The 23,227-nt window shown below is 41.5% G+C and overlaps 1 long non-coding RNA gene across 1 annotated transcript in view; it reads right to left on the bottom strand.

Annotated features, from left to right (window-relative positions):
* Positions 1-2,051: 2,051 nt before the first annotated feature.
* The window catches only part of LOC129150901 (uncharacterized), a 79,106-nt gene continuing 57,930 nt past the window's right edge, over positions 2,052-23,227 (bottom strand). The window contains exon 3 of the long non-coding RNA XR_008557702.1: positions 2,052-2,266. This is a non-coding gene — a long non-coding RNA (uncharacterized LOC129150901). The remainder of the gene's footprint in view (positions 2,267-23,227) is intronic.

Genomic DNA, 23,227 nt, shown 5'->3' with positions numbered 1-23,227 from the left:
GAAAGCAGAACTGGGTGGAGTAAGTAAACTGTGATGCAGACCAAAGAGCCTCAGCAGACCCACAAGAAGGTCTGAAGCTGAAATGGCCCAGCAAAGTTCTCTCACATGGGCTAAAATCACCCGCCTTTTCTATCATTCGGACCATATCAGTTGGATATGGTTCACTCCAGGAAACTGTGTGATCTTAGGAAACACGGTTTTCTGTAGCTGAGGCCATCCTTGGCATTTCTCCCAGGTGAAGGGACACTTTGATAGCACCAAGGCCTGCTTTACTTTTTTTTTTTTAATCCTCACTTTTTAGAGAGAGAGAAAGAGAGAGAGAGAAGAGAGAGAAACATTGATGTGAGAGAGAAACATCAATTAGTTGGCTCCCCTACACACCCTGACTGGGGATTGAACCTGCAACCCTTTCATGTACAGGATGATGCTCTGACCAACTGAGCCAACAGCCGGGGCAGGGCCTGCTTTATAAGTGCATGGCCTTTGCAGAGGCTCTGCATCCCATGCTTGGAAGGGCCGATGATGCTCACTTCACTACTCTGCTGTTGCTCCCCTGAAATTCTTAATAATTAAAAATCAGTCCCTGCATTTTCATTTTGCACTGGACCCTGGGTGCAAACTAGGTAATGGGTCCTAGGTGGCACACCTCTGTGTCCTCTATGGTTCCTACTCTGTGAGAGTCTGATGTGATCTGATAGGTGTCTCAGCCATGAAACTGAGTTAGTGGATGCTACCCCACAGCTGTGTGGATATAGAATAAGAATCCTGAGATCCTCAGAAATAGAATGAAATGTCACATCATTTAGCTACTTATGTCTAAATAAATGTAATTAGAAGTTACTCAGTGAAATTAAGTAACTGAATCAAAATAAGATATAATGAATTTTTTTTCTTCTTTATGTTGGGACTTTTTTGTGTTTCATTTTGGTGGTGAGTGTTGAGTCAATTTTGGGCTGATTTCTTTACAACATCCCTTTTTATCTCTTTTCCCTTAGCTTATTGGTAACAGAAGCAGAAACAGAATAGATAACTAGGATTGGAGTTGCTCCAGTTTCAGCCATTTTTAAAGTGAAGAAAAGAAGGCTGTACAAGGACATTTCCCAAGGTCACACAGCTTCCCAGGGCCAACCCATGAACTAGCACTCAGCTCTCCTAATTTTAAATACAGTAATTTTTTCACTATATTTGAGATGGAATTTCTTCACTGCGTTACATGCTTAATTTCTCAGTAGCTTGGAACATTTCTAATAAATCGAGTCTATATGAGGATCTGTATTTAAAAAGTGGATGGCAGATTTATGAGGTGACTCTCAAAGCTGCAAATGCTGTCATTCTCTCTAAGGAGTTAGAGTTGTCAGCTGCTGCACCTGGAAGGTTTCATAGCAAATGGCTGCAGTGAATTCACATCAAGATGCTACCTGTTCCTCTTTGTATGAACAGAGAGTTGTCAAAACAGGAAGTCAAATTATAATGGACCCACAGAATCAGCCTGAGGCTGTATTTGCACATCTGGTAACTTTGAATATGACATGTCCAGAGATGGGAACCTTCAGAACAATTTAGAGGGCAGAAACTGTTATTCTGCCTCATAGACAAACTTTGTTGATAAAGGGCTGATAGTTTGAAATGCAGCCAACATGAAAATTCATGCCAAATATCATTGCTATTGGGGTTGGTTGGAAATTGAAGTTTTCAGGCCAATGATTCTTTCCTAGAAGCTAAAATAAATCTGGCACAATGGAATATGATCTTGGGTACAGGCCATATGTGGTCACAAAACTTTGGGTAGCCAACAAGTCAAAATAAACTGCCTCTAGCAATTCAGATCACCAGCAATCTCAAATGACATTGTTGTATTGTTTTCCTGATGTCTTAAATGTCTGTGCATTTTGCCTTGCCTCTTCCTATAGTTATACATGTTTGCTTCGGTCTTCAACTAGGAAAAAAATAATAAAACTAACTTCTAGCTACAAGTAGCATTCATGCAAAAGAGGAGTCACATTGGTGAATTAGAGTGTTTATTTCTTGGTCACTTTGCCGGTGAAATTTTTATCTTTTTACTTTTGGGAATTCATGCCCACACAGTAGATTTAAAGGTTTGTTAAACCTACTTCCAGAAGTGAGGCCCCAGTGTCTTGAACTAATCAGCACATCATCTGGCCATCCTCTGGGCACAGTGATCAGCTCAGACGTGGGTTCATAGCCAGGTGAGAGCCTCCAACAAGTTGTGACTTCTGCAAGGAGGCAGTTCTTTTCTCCTCAGGTCCTGATGGTGAAAAGATGCAGGGCTTAGAGCCATTTTGCCACCATTAGAAAAGCCAGGCTAATGGTGAAGCTAATATAAAAGAGGCCAGATATGATAAAATAAGCACTGATGACCTAGCTTGAGCTATCTAGATGAAACCATACATCTGCACTTCTCAGTCACTTCATACCCAATACTCTGTTCATGGTTTAGCCAAACTGGGTATTTGTCTTTCCCAGCATAAAAAGTAAAAGTTATTAATTAAATTACCTGTAAACTCTAAGTTATCCATATTATAGTACCTGTTCATTTGCCAAAATGTGATCAGTTGAGCACCTACTATGTGTAGGATACTATAGTAGTCTCGCTAAATGCAAATCAATAGATCAATTCCAGTATTTTGTAGTCATCAACTTCCTTCACTTTCTCTAGCAGCATGAAGACAGCTCAATACGTTCTAGGCTAAAGGGATTTCAATTGTACAATTTTATAAGTCAGAGATACAATATGAAGGGCTCCATAGGGTCCAAATACATAGTTTGAGGAGACCCAGGACTATACTTTAATTTCTTCATGCCAATTTCTTACCTATGATCATAATTTATCTTCATATATAAAAATATTGACATCAAAACTTCTGTTTTCTCTCTTCATAGCAGGACTTCAGGTTATTTAGAAGCAACAGTGAGCATAAAACTTAAGGTCCAATATTTTTAATAGATTCTATCCTAGACATTCTTATCTTATTGAACTAAGCTCTCACCAAGCTTCATGGTTTCATCTATGTATATAATAGTGATTCCAAGAGACATATCTCCATCAAAGGCCCTCTTCCTAGCTCCAAACCCTTATGTCAAACATAGATCAGATTCATCCAGCTAGATGTCACACTGAGGCATCTTAATAGTTCTAAACTCAACAGTTCCAAACCAGAATCCTTCATCTTTCTTCAAAGTGTATCCCTCTCCTTTCTATATAATTAGTGGTTTCTAGTTGCCTAAGATAGAAATAACATATTTATTTCCAGCTTCTCCCAAACACTTGCTCTTGTTCATAATCGGCTACTAAGGCTTATCAGGTTTTTTCGTAATTGTGTCACTAATTCACTTCCTCATTTCAATTCTCACTGAGCTACTTGAGATCTTTATTGCTGCCTAATTAAACTTCCATTTAACTGCTCTCCAATTCATCCACAACTTTACCACTAGGATTCCATTTTTGCAAAATAAATTAATCATTTACTTCTCTACCTAAAATTATTTCAACACCCAGCTATGTACAACCTGAAAAGTCTTATTATTCTTTTCCTATTAGTGAATTCAGAAGGTTGGAAAAATATAACATAATCCAGCAATTCCATCTCTGGGTATATATTCAAAGGACATAAAATCAATATTTCAAAGACATATCTGCATTCTCATGTTCATTGCAGTATTATTCACAGTAGCCAAGACATGGACACAAGTTAAGTGTCTATCAATAGATGAATATACAAAATGCATGCATAAAAATGTAAATCTTGCCATTTAAAACAACATGAATAGACTTTGAGTACCTTATGTTTAAGTAAAATAAGTCAGACAGAAAAAGACAAGTACTGTATGATCTCACTTATATGAAAATATAAAAACATAGAACCCATTAAAACAGAGAGTAGCATGGCAGTTGCCAGAGACTGAGGGGTAGGGGGGAAGGGGAGATGTTGGCTTAAGGGCACAAACGTTTAGTTGTAAGATGAATACATTCCATAGATCTAATGTACAGCATTGTGATTATAGTTGATAAAACTGCTTTGCATGCTCAAATGTTGTTATGAGAGTATAACTTAAATGTTCTCATCATAAAAATAAAAAATGGTAATTATGTGAGGTGACAGATGTGTTAACTAACCTTATTATGGTAAACATTTCCAAATATATAAGTATATCAAATCATCACACTATGCACCTTAAACTGACACAACATTAAATGTCAAATTATCGTATCTAATAAAGAGGAAATATGCTAATTGACCCTCACAACGTCACAAAGATGTTAGTGCCCACAGCCAATAAGGAGGGAATATGCTAATTGACTGCCCCACTCTCAAAGATGGCAGAGCCCACAGCCACAAGATGGTGGTGCCCAGTCCCCTCAGCCCCCCAGCCACCCAGGGCCAGCGCGAGGCACAGGCAAGCCTCAGATGATGGCTGACCAGCCGCCCAGGGCCGCCCGAGGCTCAGGTAACCAGGGCCGGCCAAGGCTTGTGCTACTGGCAGTGGCAGCAGCAGAGGTGTGATGGGGGTGTCGCTTTCCCCTGATCACCAGGTCGCCTCCCACCCCTGAGGGCTCCCGGACTGTGAGAGGGGGCAGGCCGGGCTGAGGGACACCCCCTCTCCAGTGCATGAATTTACTTGCCCCGGGCTTCTAGTGTTTCAATAAATCTGGAAAAAACAGGCTCATATGTAGGCACACAGAAGCTCATGCACCCATAACAAACACAGATATTCACTTCTCATTAGGTACACACTTTTCAGTACTCAGAGACAACTGTAACACACAAACAAGCACATAGCAGCAATGACAGCAAGGCATATTGGGGCATATTTAGACCCAAAGAAGTAGGAGACCCAAAGAGAGAGGGAGAGAGAGAGGGAGAGAGCAAGAGAGAGAATACTTGAAAAGTTTAAAGATCAAAAAGAAACTAATTAAGAATGTATATTTATATAGATATACTAGAGGCCTGGTGCATGAAATCTGTGCATGGGGGGTGTCCCTCAGCCCAGCCTGCACCCTCTCCAATCTGGGACCCCTCTAGGGATGTCCGATTAGGATCTGGCCTAAACGGGCAGCTGGACATCCCTCTCACAATCCAGGACTGCTGGCTTCCAACTGCTCGCCTGCCTGCCTACCTTCCTGATTGCCCCTAACTGCTTCTGCCTGCCAGCCTGAACACCCCCTAACCACTTCCCTGCCAGCCTGATTGATGCCTAACTGCTCCCCTGCCAGCCTGTTTGCCCCTAACTTCCCTCCCCTGCAGGCCTGGTCACCCCTAACTGCTCTCCCCTGCTGGCCTGGTCACCCCTAACTGCCCTTCCCTACAGGCCCAGTCACCCCCAACTTTCCTCCTCTGCCGGCCTGGTCACCCCTAACTTCCCTCCCCTGCAGGCTTGATCATCCCAACTGCCCTCTCTTGCAGGCCTGGTCCCTCCCAACTGCCCTGCCCTGCTGGCCTGATCGCCCACAACTGCCCTCCCTTGCAGGCCTGGTCCCTCCCAACTGCCCTCCCCTGCTGGCCATCTTGTGGTGGCCATCTTGTGTCCACATGGGGACAGGATCTTTGACCACATGGGGGCAGCCATCTTGTGTGTTGGAGTGATGGTCAATCTGCATATTACTCTTTTATTAGATAGGATAGAGGCTTGGTGCATGGGTGGGGGCCAGCTGGTTTGCCCTGAAGGGTGTCCCAGATCAGGGTGGGGGTTCCCTTGGGGCATGGGGCGGCCTAGGCAAGGGGCCTGTGGTGGTTTGCAGGCCAGCCACACCCCCTGGCGACCCAAGCGGAGGCCCTGGTATCTGGGATTTATTTATCTTTTACAATTGAAACTTTGTAGCCTGGAGTGGAGCCAAGCCTCCTGCTCGCTCCGTGGTGGCAGCCATTTCTGTTGGGATTTATTTATCTTTTATAATTGAAACTTTGTAGCCTTAAGCGGAGGCCAAGACAGGCCAGGACTGCAGAAGCTTGGCTTCCTCCATCACCGGGGGCAATCCTAGCCTCCTGCTCTCTTCAGCTCTATGGCTGCCACCATTTTTGTTGGAATTTATTTATCTTCTATAATTAAAACTTTGTAGCCTTGAGTGTAGGCCTGGGCCCGCCAGGGTGTGTGGAAAGCTTGGCTTCCTCCATTGCCAGGGAAACCCAAGCCTCCCTCCTGCTCTCTCCATGGCCACAGCCATCTTGGTTGGGGGTTAATTTGCATACTCACTCCTGATTGGCTTGTGGGTGTGGCTTGTGGGTGTAGCAGAGTGATGGTTAATTTGAATATTACTCTTTTATTAGATAGGATTCAGAAAAATAAGACCTAAATTCATCCTCCACAGATCAAAAGACACATTTATTTTTTTTTTTGGGGGGGGGTATAAATTTAACATTATACCATGCATTACTTAGTTTGTCCATGAAATTGTCATAATTGATAAATTTAAATTGTTTAAGGATGTGAAAAATGATGGAAAAAATTTAGGAAGAATGTTAAGGAGTTTCAAAAGAATGTTTGTACCATTTCCCCCCAGAAATAACCTAAAAGTCCTTAAGAAATACTTTCAAAATAATCCAAAATTTATTATTTCTTCTTGGCCTTCATATCTCTATGACAAGATTACCACCAAGGTCTAATCAAGCAATAAAAACTTTATGGTTGGAATAAAGTACAGAATGAAATATCAAGACCCAAAAATGTATGCTCCAGAGATCAAGTATGAAGAAAAGTTAGGAAGGAAAAAGACAATTATTGTCTGAAGTCATAGAGGGAGGCCTCACAGAAGACGTGGCACATGACCCTTGTCATTATGGTGCATATCTAGGTGGTGGGTTTTTTGTTTTCCTTTTGTTTTGCTTGTCCAGTGTCCATTTCCCAATTCTGGGAACCTCCCTCCAATCCTACTTTATCTATTTGATTTGGTTTGGGACTAATTTCAACTAGTACCTCTGAAACCATGGGGTGGGCTCTGGCAGAGGGTTTGGCCAATAAATATTTCATAGGTTTTTTTCAGAGTGTATTTTAGGCCAATAGAGTGAAACATGAGACTTTTATTAGAACATTTGTGGAAAATAAATTATTTTTTATTGGAGTCGCTAAACTAGTTGGATAAAGTCTGGAGCTATGGATGATTGCCATGGAAACTCATGAGTGAAACTTAGAGATAGAAACCCAAGACACAAATTCTGGAGAAAGCTTTATGATTTCTTGGATCTATCCATGCCTGAAAGAACTAGACATCCCCCCTGGACTTTTTGCTTACATTATTCACAAATTCCTTTTACTGTTCAAGCCAGTTTGAGGTGTTCCTGTTTTTTGTGCCCAAAAGAGTCCTGACTAATACAAATACAGATGTAACTGGATCAACATAAGTGGAGGAAAACAATGAAGGCATTCTAAATGAACCCTGACCATTGCAAGCAAAGGCCATGTGAGGGAGCAGTATGTACAATCAGGAGAGGACTGGAGATTATATAATGAGGCAGAACATGAGATAAATATATGCATGGGCAGGTAGGGTCAACAGGTGAGACTTTAAAATACATTGATGGAAGACCACTGATGTCAGGAATCATTTTTGAGCAGTAGTCATATTGACAAGATTATATTTCCATAGCATTTTAGAGCTTCCAGAGTGATTACCTATCATTTCCTTGTATGAATGATCTTTTGAAGACATTAATAGTATTATATCTATTTTAAATATGGATGAACTGGTATTTAGAAAGGTGATATAAAACATATATCACATCTCTGCTGCCTAACATTCAACAGTTTTTCATTGTTCTTAGAATAAATTCAAACCCCTTACCAGAGACTGATTCTTGCATGATCTGATCCCCTACTTGCTCTCTAGCTTCATCCCACACTATGCCATGTATATACTCCCTGCCGTATTCCAGGATACAGTGCTCCAAGATATGGTGTCATCTTCCAGTTCCTCAAAAGCTCTATGTCTTTCAGGACTCAGAGTGTTAACACATACTCTTCCTCTGCCTGGAGGAACACATATATAACGGACACAAATATAGTTTTACGTTTTGTATTAGCCATGTAAAAGCAAAAAGCAGCAGTGAAATTAATTTGAACAATGCACTTTAACCCAAATATTAAAATACTTACACTTGCAATGAATAAAATATTATGAAATCAATTTACTTTTTTCATACAAAGTAATTGAAATTTGATGTGTATTTTATACTGATAGCCCATGTTAATTTGGACTAGCCAGATTTCATAGTGTTCAAACAGGAATATGTGAGTAGTAGCTACCATATTGGACAGTAAAAGTTAAAAGTATTTTTTGACAAAGTCTATATTGGACTAAATGTCTGTTGTTGTTTATCCTAGACACCATCATATCGGACTTCACAGGAAGCCTAGAGCAAACATAGAACAAATAAAATAATTACTTTATATATGCCTATCTGTGTGACCATGTGAGTTAATGTTTCAACCCCATGTTTATAAATCACTTAAAATAATGGCTGGGACAGAGTTAGAATTCAAAAAGTGTGAACTATTTTTATTATCATCATTTATTTTTAATCCATACCTGAGTATTTGCTTAGAGAGAGGGAGGGAGAGAAACATTGATCATTTACCTTCCACACACGATGACTGGGGATCAAACCCACAACCCAGGTATGTGTCCTGACCAGGATTCTAACCAGCAACCTTTTGGTGCACAGGACGATGCTCAAACAACTGAGCCACTCCATACAAGATTCTATTATCAATATTTTTAATAGCAGAGAAAGAATGGGGGCCCAGGGCCCCTGACTTCTAGCCAAATGTCCTTTTCAGAATCCCAGGGGGTCTCCCATATTAACAATGCATTGATGCTGAGTACTGTGTCATGGGTAGCCACCAGCAGCATGGAAATGTGCATGCTGGATTCTGGTGCTGTAAGATCTAAACCACTTCACATCATCTGCTTGCAGGACAAAGTACTGAAAAATAAAACAATTTCATTTTCCTGTCTTGACCTTTAAATCCACGCATGGTGCCTCCACTATGTAGCCTGGGCTGGGAAGGACCCCGATGCTCTTATTAAAGACATAGGATCCTGCTTGTGAACAGAAGCATTGGATGCCTGTCAGGGATGAAAGTCAATGCTGGGAGACCATGGTTTTATGTGAATGCACTCCCATCAATGAGTGAGTTAATGATGCCACACTTGAGCTACATTCCCACTAATGAATCAACTGAAAAAATGAAGGCTAAAAATACTTCATAACATCCTCAGGACTGACAACTGGAAAAAAAGAAGCATTTTCTTAAAGCAAGAACATCTTGAGGACAGCTAGAGTAACCAAATCAAAGCCAATGATTACATAGAAGGGAGAGGATAATACTGAACAGTAAAGGCCTAATTAAGTCTATTTTGTAGACATAAATTCCCAAGATACATTTGTTTTCCTACTCACTAAATATTTTTAAAGGTTACCTAGTCTCTCAGGAAACTGGCCCTCGTATTAATAATTCACTGAAATACAGGAGTAGACACAGATGCTATGACCACTAGTGTGAGAGAATCATTGGTAGTGAACGTAGGATCCTCCTTCACACCCTCTCCACAAGATAAGCAAAATCTGCACTTTTTCACCCTGAGCATCAAACATGTAAGGGGTTGGGTGTGTGGTGGATCATAGAGCAGTTATCAGCAGTTGAAAATGGTGACTTTATGTGTTCCTTTATCACACTGCAGTTGCTTGTCTACCAAGAGCAAGGTACTGTGATAGTTTCTGAGGCTAGAAAACAAATATTGTCCTGCCTCCATTTTTTAAATATATATTTATATTGATTTCAGAGAGGAATGGAGAAGGAAAGACAGAAACATCAATGATGAGAGAGAATCATCAATAGGCTGCCTCCTGAACACCCCACACTGGGGATTGAGCCACAACTTGGGCATGTGCCCTTGACTGGAATTGAACCTGGGGCCCTTCAGTCCACAGGCAGATGCTCTATCCACTGAGCCAAACCAGCTAGCTGTCCTGCCTCCATTTAACTTACAGTCACATGGAGAGGGAAATAACATTTATCAAATACAGCACCCTCAAATAACATTTTGTTCAACATTGATTTGTTATATTAATGAGATGCTTGAGATGCCATAGGAAATTAACTCTTGTTTATATCAATTAGCCTATGGTGAAATTGCTTTTACTATACATTGTTTTGCTTAAAGTAGCAGAATCTATCATTGATGTCGAGTACTTACTACAAGTACATAATAATAAATAACCTTAATAACTTAGTTAGATAAAACACTTTGTTCCAAGACCTGTGATAAGCCCTTCAAATACACTACCTTCATTAATATCCCCACTGAAAATTAACATCAAATTACAACTAAGGTGAGTGCTATATAGGAGAGGAGCATGGTTATGATAGCACATAATAAGAGGCTTTAACCAGTTTGAGAGAACAGTGAGGAAATGACAGTGAGCAGTAGCATTCTGGTGAACAACTAGCATTCGAGAGGGAAAAGTGTGATGTGTAGTGTTTGCCCGTTTCCATGGTATAAATATTCCCACTGTGCCTTCTTGAAGCTTCCATTGTGATGTCACTAAAGGGAACTGAGAACAGAGGTACACAATCAGCCCTCCATATGAAGAGATGCAATCTAGCGTTAGCATATCACTACAATAAGCTATGTTTAGAGAAGACAGGCAACCAGTTGAATGGGTCCCTTCACCAGTGGGTGTTTACATCAATTGTCTGACACAGGGCCACAGGTGGAGATGGGGCTGTCCTTAGAAATATTATAAGGGATCCAGCCAGGCATAAAAGCACACTGAGAATTTACCGGTATAATGAGTAAATGCCTTGCCTATACAAATAAACTATACATTTTACAAGCAATCTTATGACTACTTATATAACACATTAAAGTTCTAATAAGCTCATTCTAGCCGTTGTTCATAGAGTACGTTATTAATGAGAAAATATAATATCTAATCCTGGAAATGAGACATTGATGCTGGGTCTAGAAAATGAGTACGTTTTCTCAGTCACGAAAGGGAGATAAGGACATTCCAAAGGAGAATCTCATGTATAGCTGATTCAGACAGGCCAGTGGCATGGGGATGTAAAATACAATCTTCTCAGGAGGACCGTGAGGTGAGGGTGGTGGTGGACAGGGACCAGAGGTGAGAGTGCAGTGCATTGTGTGGGTAGTGTAGCCACCCCCATGTTCTATCTGCCTTTCCCTGAAGAGCTTTTTTCCCAGAGTAGCATGAGACTTGCCTTTTAGAAGGATCCTTTTTGTGTTAATATGGAAGACAGCTGCAGAAGTAAAAATCTCAGGACAGGAAGATCAGTTAATGGGCTGTGAGAATAGTTTGGAAACAGATGATTAGGACACAGCCAGTGGAGATGCTAAAGGGAGGCCAGGATGGAAGCAGTCCCCACCCATTGTTCCTGCACACAGATGGGTACTGCTGGTGAATTCTCTCCAGACCATTTGATGACACAAAGATGATGGATAATGGAAGAAATATACCAACGTCCTAGCAATAAAAATGGTAAAACTAATAATAAATCTATCAACTTCTTTTGCCTTTGGGTCACTCAAAGGCAAAAGTGTTATTCTATAAACACACATTATAATTACGATTATATTTATAGTTATCACCAAAAAGCACTTAGAGGAATCTATGTTTTGTTTCACTTACTTATGCCAGAGAACTTCGGCTTAAGGCCTTTGGTTTAGAGAGTAAGAGGGGGGGAACATCTGTTTACAAATGAAAGTTTTAGAACAGATACTTTTTGTGGTGAGTTTAAGCTAAATAATGCTTGGTTTCCTCGTTTTTAAATTTTTAGAATTTTTTTTTTAACATTTGGGATTTAAATCTGTGTGTGACAGCAAGAAATAAAGTCAAAGAGTGGAATACATTTAAATAGCTGAGTTCCTGATTGATTTCTGTATTCAAGTTTTGAATAATGTTTAGCATCCCTAGACAACATCAAGCCTTAGTAAGACAGAATTCTTAAAGGAATATGCTTATATTATTTTGTCCTCTCCAGGCCCAATGATTCACTTCTTTCTTTATGCCCATATCTTTTAGACCTGTTGATCCAACAGTCTCTATAATGTGCCCCATGAAGCTCCCAAAAATTTGTAAAAGAGATTATTCATTCAACAAGCATTTAATAAGCAACTACTGTTGTCAGACACTAATCTAGGAACTCAGGGAACAACAGGGACAATTCCTGCCCTGCCCTAAAATGGAAAGGGGTGGGTCCCCAGGGCTCCAATTGTTAACTGTCCACTGTCAGATTTACTTTGGGAGTTAGTGGTCTGTTATGGCATCTCCTTTAAAAACATGAGCCAACACTACTTGGAAATAATTGGTTTATGTTAAACTTATACCTTAAGCTTGAAAATCTATGGTCTAAATAAAGCAGTCAGATGGCCTCAGGTTGCATCCAGTTAGTGGCAGAGCCAGGACTAGAATCCAAAGCTGCGGGTTTCCAAGTGATTGCTGTTCACTCTCCCACATTATGTTTCTGTTCTCTCTTCCCTTGGCAGACTGGCTAGTGGAAGCTCACAGATTTGGAGGATTCTTAGTCTGAATTCCTGATAAATTAAATACATTTTCCTGGCTTCGGTTTCCCCATTCATAATATGAGGATACATGTGGTTTGGTAAATCAGATCAGCCAAAGTATTTTGTACACAATCTGTAAACTATAAAATACTCTACAGATGTTACCAATTATAGTCTGAGACCTTATGTCTGTACCGATACTAATCAAAGTAAAAGATTGGAGGGTGGAATAATAAAAGCAAACTTAGAGGAAAATAATATATTCCAATTAGTCAAATTGTTACAGTTGAAGCAAAAATAAAAATATCTGGGTTGCATCCTGGTCTTTCTTCTTCCTATGATGTCAACTGAGAAGGGTCCTACCTGCACTGTTTCAGACTTGAGCTCTAGAGAGTTAGACTTAAGTGCTTTAAGTTCTCCAACTCTCCATTGCTTCAACTATAAAACTGAGACAAAGCTACAGAGCCTATTTCATTGTGCTGCTCTTTGACATGATGCTTTTAAAGCATCTAGTACAATGTCTAGGACATAGTAGGTGCTCAATAATAATCACCTGTTATTTTGAATTCTAAAATATTGACAATAATTCTTACTTCATGGGCTAGTCATTAGAATTAAATGAATGACGGTTAATTGCATATCCATTAAGTGACTGGTGTAGATAAAAGATGGAAAATATGTTTTTTCCCTTCCTCTTTCCTGAGGTGTAAAACCAACTGCAAGAACAGTATTTGCTGTAAGGGGCATGTCATAAATCCATTCTTCTCAGTCCATGGCTCCAAAATATTAGTGCATGCCATAATCTTCTTGAGATTTACTAAAGAAAATAAGAGTATCACCTTTGGTCCCAGCTCCTGGGGAGAGGGAGCCCAGAAGTCTGACTTCTCACAGATTATTTCAATACAAATAACACAAATAATAAGTTAAAATCTCCTGAGTGGTCTGAGCCCTTGTTACTCAAAGTGATAGTCTTCTTCCAACAGAAAGAGCACCACCCAGGAATTTGCTAGAACCAGAGAATCTCGGCAAGGTCCCCAGATAAATTCCATGTATGACCCTCTGAGGAGTTAGGTGACTAATGCTCCTATGGATCTCTTAGCTTCTTTCTTTCCAATATAATACTTTTGTTATATATCATCATAAATGTCAGGTTTATAAGAGACTGGTAGAAAAACTGGGCATGTTAAAATATCTCAACATTTCTACACAGTTATTGTCAGAGATTTTGTCCATTATATTTTTTCAATGTCTTTTATTAAAAGACTACATGATAAGTTAATTTTAAAAGTAGAATAATGCTTCAAAAATCACTCCTGGTAATTTAACTTTTATCTAAAAAAATGGGAGCAAAAAATAATTAAGATTTTTTTTCCATTGACTGTTATCTCAAAATTAAATTTGATATTCAAGGACAGTAATTCTACTAGTCTAGGTTTTCGACGTGTTCATCACTCTCTCCACTAGCATAGTTCTAGCAGTTTTGTTGCTCTTTCAAAGATTTTTAAAAACATAGGTATAATTTATACATTATAAAGTGAACAGGCCGCCCTGACTGATTTGGCTCAGTGGATAGAATGTTGGCCTGAGGACTAAAGGGTCCCAGGTTCGATTCCGATTCCGGTCAAGGGCATGTACCTTGGTTGTGGACACATCCCCAGTTAGGGGGTGTGCAGGAGGCAGCTTCTGTTTCTCTCTCATAGATGTTTCTAACTCTCTATCACTCTCCTTTCCTCTCTGTAAAAAATCAATAAAATATATTTAAAAATAAATTAAAAAATAAAGTGAACAGGCCCCTTTGCATATGTAAATACCTATGTAGACACCATCCAAACAAGACATAGACTATTTCCCTTTTCATATTCCTGTAAGCTTACCTTACACCCCTTCCCAATCAATAGTTCCTAACTTCAAATTCATCATTCTGACTTCTTCACATAGATTTGTTTTGGCTATTTTTGAACTGAATATAAATTAAATCATAGAGGATACAATCCTCTGTGTCTGGCTTCTCTTATTTAATAAAATGTCTTTAAAACCTAGTTGTATTATTGTGTTTATCAGAGTTTGTCATTTTTATTGTTGTACTTGAGGCCTGGTGCATGAAATTCGTGCACTGGGGTATGTCCCACATGCCAGCCAGCACCCACTCCAATCTGGGACCCCTCAAGGGATGTCTACCTGCCACTAAATGGGAAGTCCAACATCCGTCTCACAATTGAGGACTGCTGGCTCCCACCCACTCGCCTGCCTGCCTGCCTGATTGCCCCTAACCACTTCTGCCTACCAGCCTGATCACCCCCTAACTACACCCCTGCCAGCCTGATAGACGCCTAACTGCTCCCCTGCCAGCCCGATAGCCCCTAACTGTCCTCCCCTGCCATCCTGGTCCCTCCTAACTGCCCTCCCCTGCTGGCCTGATCACCCACAACTGTCCTCCCCTGCAGGCCAGGTTACCCCTAACTGCCCTCCCTTGCAGGCCTGATCCTCCCTAACTGCCCTCCCTTGCAGGCCTGGTCCCTCCCAACTGCCCTCCCCTGCTGGCCTGATCACCCACAACTGCCATCCCCTGCAGGCCATCTAGTGGCAGCCATCTTGTGTCTACATGGGGGCGGCCATCTTTGACCACATGGGGCAGCCATCTTGTGTTAGAGTGACAGTCAATTTGCATATTACACTTTTATTATATAGGATAGTATTTCATTATATCACAATTTTTTATTTATGCTTCTGTTGATGGGCATTTGATTCTTTTCTATTTTGATAATATTATAAATAAAACCAACATGATCATATGTGTATAATTATTTTGGTACATATGTGCACTTATTTTTATTGGATATATACTTAGAAATGAATTGCCCTTTTAATATTCTTCTATGTATGCATACATCTTTTCTGGATATAGGTGGGATATACATGAAGATTGGGAAGGAAAGGAAAAAAAGACAAGAAGGAAGATGCATAAGAGAAAAAAAGGAATAAAGACGACAATAGAACAGCATTTAAGGATTAGAGGTGTGCTATGGTATAGGGCAGTGGTCAGCAAACTGTGGCTCGCGAGCCACATGCGGCTCTTCCACAAAATACCACGTGCAGGCGCGCATGTACAGTGCGATTGAAACTTGGTGGCCCATGCGCAGATGTCGGTTTTCGGCTCTCAAAAGAAATTTCAATCATTGTACTGTTGATATTTGGCTCTGTTGACTAATGAGTTTGCTGACCACTGGTATAGGAGAAAGTGCTGGTTAAGCAGTCTGGAACCCTGGAATTTTTCTACTTTAGGCAAGTCACTTCCTTCTGGAGCTTAACTGATTATTCATTCAACAGATGGTTGGTTGATTAGATGTCCTCAGTGGTTCTTTCTACCTTGATAATCTAGGAATTTAACAAGAATTTTTAAAGTGAGTTATCTACATGTTTGAAAAGGAAACACATTAAACAGTTCTTTGGGATTAATACGTTGTTGGGGAGGGGGCTTCTAGAACTTTTGTTGAAGATTTTGATGCCAGGACTATCAATCTCTACTCCTTCCTGAATCCCTCTCTCAGAATGAGGCATTGCTGAGCTGACTGACCAAAGTCCATGTATTCTTGGGCCCCACTTACTGGTGGGTAAGGCTGTCTGTGCCTTATAGGACAGAAATCCAGGTGGCCCCATCTCTTCCTCATCCTGTCTCCTGGTGCAATAAACTCTCCTGAGCTCTGAGGCTGATGGTCCACCCCGTTTGCTTGGTTGGATGAATAAGTTCAGGGAACTTTGTGCCTATTTACATCTTCCTTTCCATATGAGTGTGTTTTAGTCCAGAAGTCCCAAAATTTAAATTTCGGGAGGCAAAACACATCATTTCATCCCTAATTTATCAAACCCTACTTTAAAGTTATCAGAGAACTATATATTAGTAGTACTTAATTCTTGGTTACTAACAAAACATTTTTCTTCCAGTTGAGGTTTCCCCACCTCTTATGTGTAGCACTCTCTTAATGAAGAACTCCAGAAGAGAAAAGCCTTTCAGAGAAAGGATATTGAGACATCACAGAAATTCTACATGCAGGGTGATCAAAGGTTGTGCCAGGAGAGGTGAGTTGTTAAAACGAGGAGGATGGTGAGAATCCTGGCTGCCAGGGAACCAAGCTCTGTGTGCAATCCAGCGTCAAACCCCACAGCTTCAGATCATGAGGGCTGCTTGGATTAGGACACCATGGGAATCAGGTGTTAAGGAGAGGCAGGGGCTCTGGGACCCACATCCCATCTCCAGACTCACCTGCAGGAGGACCCAAGCATGTCATGGAGTACTGACCCCACCTGAGCTTTTCTCTCTATAGAACACATTCATCTGTCCCTGACAGCTTTTTATTATTACAAGGATTTATATACCTACTCCAGATGGGATAAAAAATACATTTAAAATTATTAAGTCACCTGCCCTAGCACACACAGCTAGTAAGTGGTGAAATCAACATTAGGCTGTCTGACTGCAAAGCCCATGACATCTCTGTCATGAGCAGCTGGCTCCATCTATCATTCTACAGATGAAGACACTGTAGTCCTGGAAGCCTAAGTGAGATGTCAGAGTCAGAAGGAGAATCGGGAACTCCTGACTCACAATTGGATCAGCACCAGTCCATCTGCCTCATCTTGTTAATGCCAAAACAAAGTCCCTGCACTTCCCAAGACATGTTCTGAAATGTCATGAAGGGATTGTTTTGTCATCTCTCTTTTAAGGACTCAGGTACTGGAGTCACATTGTCTGGGTTTGAAGCATAAATCTGCCATTTGGGGTGTCACATTAGTTTTTCTGTTCTTTAGGGTCTTCATATATAAAAATGGGGGAAATAGCAGTACCTTTTTATCCAGTGCTAGGAATACTAAATGAAATAATCCACTTAATTAGTTTACCATCATAGTGGGCATATAGTCACCACACCAGAAGTAGTGGCCGCTACTGAGTATTGCTGTTCTATCTCTGACTCATAAGCAGGCAAGGTGGCTCCTTCAGAAGATCAAAGGATTAGAAAGAAGAAGGGTGATGACTTGTTCCATGACCTCATGGGTCAATGCAGGTACTCTTTCCTGGGGAGTCAGATCAGATCTATATCTTTAATCAGAGCAAAGTCCTAGTCCATCTTAGTCTCATAATTGGCCACAGGTTAATTCATTGCAATATGCCAGGCTTTGAGCTGGCCCCCAGACTCCAAAGATAAAGAACACAGAGATCCTCTCTCGCAGTTCAACCAGAAACTATATCATAAAAAGATGTACCTCTGGTTGTTCACATAGTTTGAGGGAGAAGAGAAAGAGCAAATGTGTGGCAATAAAAATTACAGGAAGTGGAAATAAAAATGAGAGAAGAGAGAAAACACAATGAAACAATACATATGGTATAATGCCATTTCTCTAAAATATCAATTTCTAAAACTTAGAACAAAAATTATTTAATGGCTCAGAATTAAATGATATGCCTCAGAATTAAATGATATGGCTCAGAATTAAATGATATGCCTCCTCTCCTGACCCTGCCAGGGCCTTCAGGCCCCAGGTTGTGACAGGGAACCGGGGGTGGGTGGTGGTAGATGCAGCCCCTTTCCCAGGGGGCCCAAGGACCAGCTCTCTCCTTAGGGCCAGCGGCCAACCTCCTGCGGTCCCTCCCTCCAGCCAGCCAACCTCCCAAGGTCCCCCCCATGCACAAATTCATGCACCAGGTCTCTAGTTTTACATAATACGTACCAGAACAAGAGTGAAAATATAGCTTCTTAACATTAGCTCCTTCAGAGGCCTGTAAATAAAGGTGTCACTGTGGAGGGAATCATTAGCTATACCTTTATACATCTTTGGGTGTGGTTTTTTTCTTTTAATTTTTACTTGTTATAACAGGCAATATTTATAATTTATATAATCTGAAATAGAGAATGAACATTGTTTTCACCCCACCAAAACAGTAATTTTGGATTTCTGTCTATGTGGGAGGAATAATAACACAGGTTCTCCGCAAAGCACTATGCAAACATTCAGGCCAAATTGGAAAGACAGAGAGGCCTCTTCCTGCTCTGCAATTATGCATCTTATCAGCTGGAGATGCTGAGGAAGGAAGCTGGCATCTGAAAGTTTGCCTTGAGCAAGAGCTCAGCTCCAGGAAAAAGTCCAGCTAATCATCTGCAGCTCCAGTTAAGGGAGCTGGAGGAGAACAGATCCTTGCTAGGACTGGGAGATGAAAACTGGGGGAAGTGCATCTATATTGACAGGAAGGTACAAATGGAAAGCATAATAGGGAAGAAGCAGCAAGAGAAGGCGCCCCATGCTGGATTGAAACTGGAGGGAGCGTGTACATTTCCACTGGTTTCAGGAGCAATTACAGATGTCAACTCTACAGGATATTGGATGAGACCATAGGCTCTGAATTCACACTAACTTTATTCCAGCTGCAGCTCTGCCAATTCATCATCTCACCCAGGGCCAGAGTTCCTACCTCTTTGTATCTCAGCCTCTTTAGATAAAAATTGTGTGGTGATTATGATGATAGTAGCAGGAGTAATAATAATAATAACAAGTCTTGCTTCATAGGGGTGTTTTGATTAAATAATGCAATCCCTATAAAATACTTAACTCAATGCATGGTATGTAGCAAGCATATCATATTTTCCATTTTGTTATATTAATCTCAGTAAATTAATTTGGTTGATGGTGAGGGTTGAATAAGGTTTTACAAGAATATATTTTCATGGGCTAATATCTGGCATCTCTGAACATGACCTTATTTAGAAATAGGGTCTTTGATGATGTGATCATGTTAAGAGGAAGATGAAGTCATACTGGATTAGGGTGGGTTCTAATCGAATGACTGGTAAGAAGAGGACAATTTGGACACAGGCACACAGGAAGGATGTCATTGGGAGATGGAGATTTTGGAGTGACACAGCTATAAGAGAACACCAGGGATTGCTGGCAACTGGCAGAAGCATGGAGAAAGTCATGGGCCAGACTCTCCCTCAGAGCCAATCAACCCTGCAGACGCTTTGATTTCAGACTTCTGGCCTCCAGAACTATAAGACAACCCACTTCTATTGTTTAAGCCTCAAAATTTGTAGCAATGTGCAAAAGCAACTGTAGGAAATTAATACATTTAAAGATGTGTCAGTAATTGGTGAATTTAACTAGCAATAGGCACACCACCACATTGTCTGAGGATTGATTAGTCTCATGAATTTGGACATGTTCATTACCAAACATAAAAATCATAGTAGCCATTATTCTTTCTTCCTATTATATAGGGTTGTAATGTAATTTAAAGAGGTTAACAATAAAGAGATTCATCATTATATATTAATATACATTAAATGAAAAATTGTTACAATAAAGAATGGTACATAGTAAATATACTGGTTGTTATCTAATATTTTTGTTACATTTTCTAAGAAAAATGGGCCTTTGGTATTTTATTAATATTTTTAAATGGTTATTCAAGGACTCCAAACAGGTCCTGTTCTAAGTTGGCATTCAAGTTCAGTCCATTAGGTTACACAGACATTTATTCATCACCTCTTATGTATGAAGAGTTTGTGCCCCATGTGGGACTGTGCTGTCTCTGTCCTCCTTGACCTATTATGAAATCCATAAGTGTTACATCTCACTGAATAGAAGGGATGCAATTCATATTAATACATAATTACTAATCTCTTAATTATTAATCTCTTTAAATTCCATTATAACCTTATATAACAGGAGGAAAGAATAATGGCTACTATGGTTTTCTTTACTCCCAATAAAAAAGTATCACGTTAAAGAACCTTTAAAAGTATACAGTACATAAAACAAATTCAGACTATGAAAAATTTCTGTCCCCTTACTATGGTATAAAGTTGTTCTTGGGAAGTAGTTGCCAAGTCATGGATTATAATTTCCAATCCCCTTGCATTTACTCTATGAGGGGCGTTGTTACTCATTTTAACAAACTAATTATGAGCAGAGATGATATGTGTCAACCCCAGGCCAAAGCATTCAGGGGTGGGGAACATCAGGCCCATGGGACATATAAGACCCAAAAAATCATTTGAACTGGCCCTGCCAAGGCATTAGGGGTGAGTTAATTAAATGTTTAACCAAATATAGCAGGCCAATTCTTAAGTTGATAATTTTGTATGGCCCACTAATGGTATTTTAAATATCCAAATGTCCCTTAACAGAAAAAAAGGTCTGCCACCCTGAATAGCAAACTTTTACCATGTCCTCTCTTTCCCTTCTTCATCAACTCTGGAAACCCAGTGATGAATAGGGGCCTGCATCACTGAGTATTTATTGGAGAGAAAGCACCCAGAATGGCTGCCTCAATAGGAATGTCAACACTGCATATATCTACACTAATAAATAAAAGAGTAAGATGCAAATTGACTGTACCTTCGCAATGCCCACCAGCCAATCAGGAGTGAATATGCAAATTAACCCAACAAAGATGGTGAGTTAATTTGCATATGCAGGTGCCGAGGGGTCGGGGGTGGGGCGAGACGCTTGTGTTGTCGCCATGACGATGACACAGGCATTCCGCACTGCCCCTGCTGCTCCGGGCCTTTGGGCAGCATGGGAAGGAGGAAAGGCAGCTCCAGCCAGAGCGAAGGCAATGCGGGCAGCTAGGGGAAAGAAGGCCCATTCTTGCACGAATCTTCGTGCATCAGGCCTCTAGTCCTATCTAATAAAAGAGTTATATGCAAATTGACTGTACCTCCGCTATACCCACAAGCCATGCCCAGCAGCCAATCAGGAGCAAGTATGCAAATTAACCCAACGAAGATGGCTGCAGCCACGGAGAGAGCAGGAGGCTTGGGTTTCCCTGGCAATGGAGGAAGCCAAGCTTTCCACCTGCCCTGGCCTGCCTTGGCCTCCGCTTAAGGTTACAAAGTTTCAATTATAGAAGATAAATAAATCCCAACAAAAATGGCAGCAGCCACAGAGCTGGAGAGAGCAGGAGGCTTGAGTTGCCCCTGAGCGATGGAGGAAGCCAAGCTTCTGCAGCCCTGGCCTGCCTTGTCCTCCGCTTAAGGCTACAAAGTTTCAATTATAGAAGATAAATAAATCCCAGATACCAGGGCCCCCGCTTGGGTCGCTGGGCGTGTGGCCGGCCACATGTCCCTTGCCCAGGCTGCCCCATGCCCCAAGGGAACCCCCACCCTGATCTGGGACACCAGGGCAAACCTAAATTAGTATATAACCTCTTTGAATTCAGGGCAAACCAGCTGGCCCCCACCCGTGCACCAGGCCTCTATCCTATCTAATAAAAGAGTAATATGCAAATTGACTGTCACTCCAACACACAAGATGGCTGTGGTCAAAGATGGCTGCTCCCATGTGGACATAATATGGTCGCCACAAGATAGCCAGCAGGGTAGGACAGTTGGGAGGGACCAGGCCTGCAAGGGAGGGCAGTTGTGGGCGATCAGGCTTGCAGGGGAGAGCAGTTGGGAGGGACCATGCCTGCAAGGGATGGCAGTTGGGGGTGATCAAGCCTGCAGGGGAGGGAAATTAGGGGTGACCAGGCTGGCAGAGGAGGGAAGTTGGGGGAGACCGGGCCTGCAGGGAAGGGCAGTTGAGGGGGAACCAGGCCTACAGGGAAGGGCAGTTAGGGGTAAACAGGCTGGCAGGGGAGCAGTTAGGCATCAATCAGGCTGGCAGGGAAATGGTTAGGGGGTGTTCAGGCTGGCAGGCAGAAGCTGTTAGGGGCAATCAGGAAGGCAGGCAAGCAAGCAGTTTGGAGCCAGCAGTCCTGGATTGTGAGAGGGATGTCCGACTGCCTGTTTAGGCCCGATCCTAGGATCGGGCCTAAACAGGCAGTCGGACATCGTTTGAGGGAAACCAGATTGGAAAGGGTGCAGGATGGGCTGAGGGACACCCCCCCCATGCACGAATTTTGTGCACCGGACCTCTAGTATATATATAAAAGGCTAAGCGATTATCCAACCATCTGACTGGCTGGTAGGTATGATACACACTGACCACCAAGGGGCAGGAGCTGCTGAGTTGTGGTGACTTGGCAGCGGCAGTTCTCTGGTGACGCACCCCGGAACCAGAGAGGAGAGAGCCTGATTCCAGGGTATGTCACTCCAGAACCACCCTCTCGCAATCCAGGACCCCTCAGGGGATGTCAGAGAGCCAGTTTCTGCCTGATCCCCACAGGCCAGGCAGGGGGACCCCACCTGCCAGAGGGACCCTGTTCACTCTGCAGATGCCCTTTGAGCCGAGGCACCATTCCAGGTGCGGCCTGGGGAGGGACCACAGGAGGTTGGCTCCAGGGCGTGTCTGGCCCATCTTGCCCAGTCTTGCCCTGCTGGCCAACTTCTAGTTAATTTCCTTTCAATATGCATGAATCCAATCCGTGCACAAGGCCACTAGTCTATATGCAACTTAAAAGCAGGTAGCATTTAGCCTACACTGCTTATCATTATTATTGTTACCATTGAAGTTGTTACTATATAGCTTTTCATTTTCAAGAGAAAAGAAAAGACACTTCAAAACTCTAGTTACATGGAAGCCATTTCAACTAAAGAGAATTCACTGCCTAAAAACTGACTGCAATGTCTCTCATGTCTAAAGTCTAAATCAAGAGAAAAATATTTCTTGATGCATTTTGTTCACTTTCTTTCCAGTCTCCTTCCAAACAACAAAGTTAGAAGCCTATTTTCCCTGAAGTTTTTGGAAAAGACA

Source organism: Eptesicus fuscus, chromosome 2, assembly GCF_027574615.1.
Source record: "Eptesicus fuscus isolate TK198812 chromosome 2, DD_ASM_mEF_20220401, whole genome shotgun sequence".
NCBI lineage: Eukaryota > Metazoa > Chordata > Mammalia > Chiroptera > Vespertilionidae > Eptesicus > Eptesicus fuscus.
The sequence above is the reverse complement of the archived record's forward strand: the minus strand, read 5'-3'. Positions and strand labels throughout refer to the sequence as shown.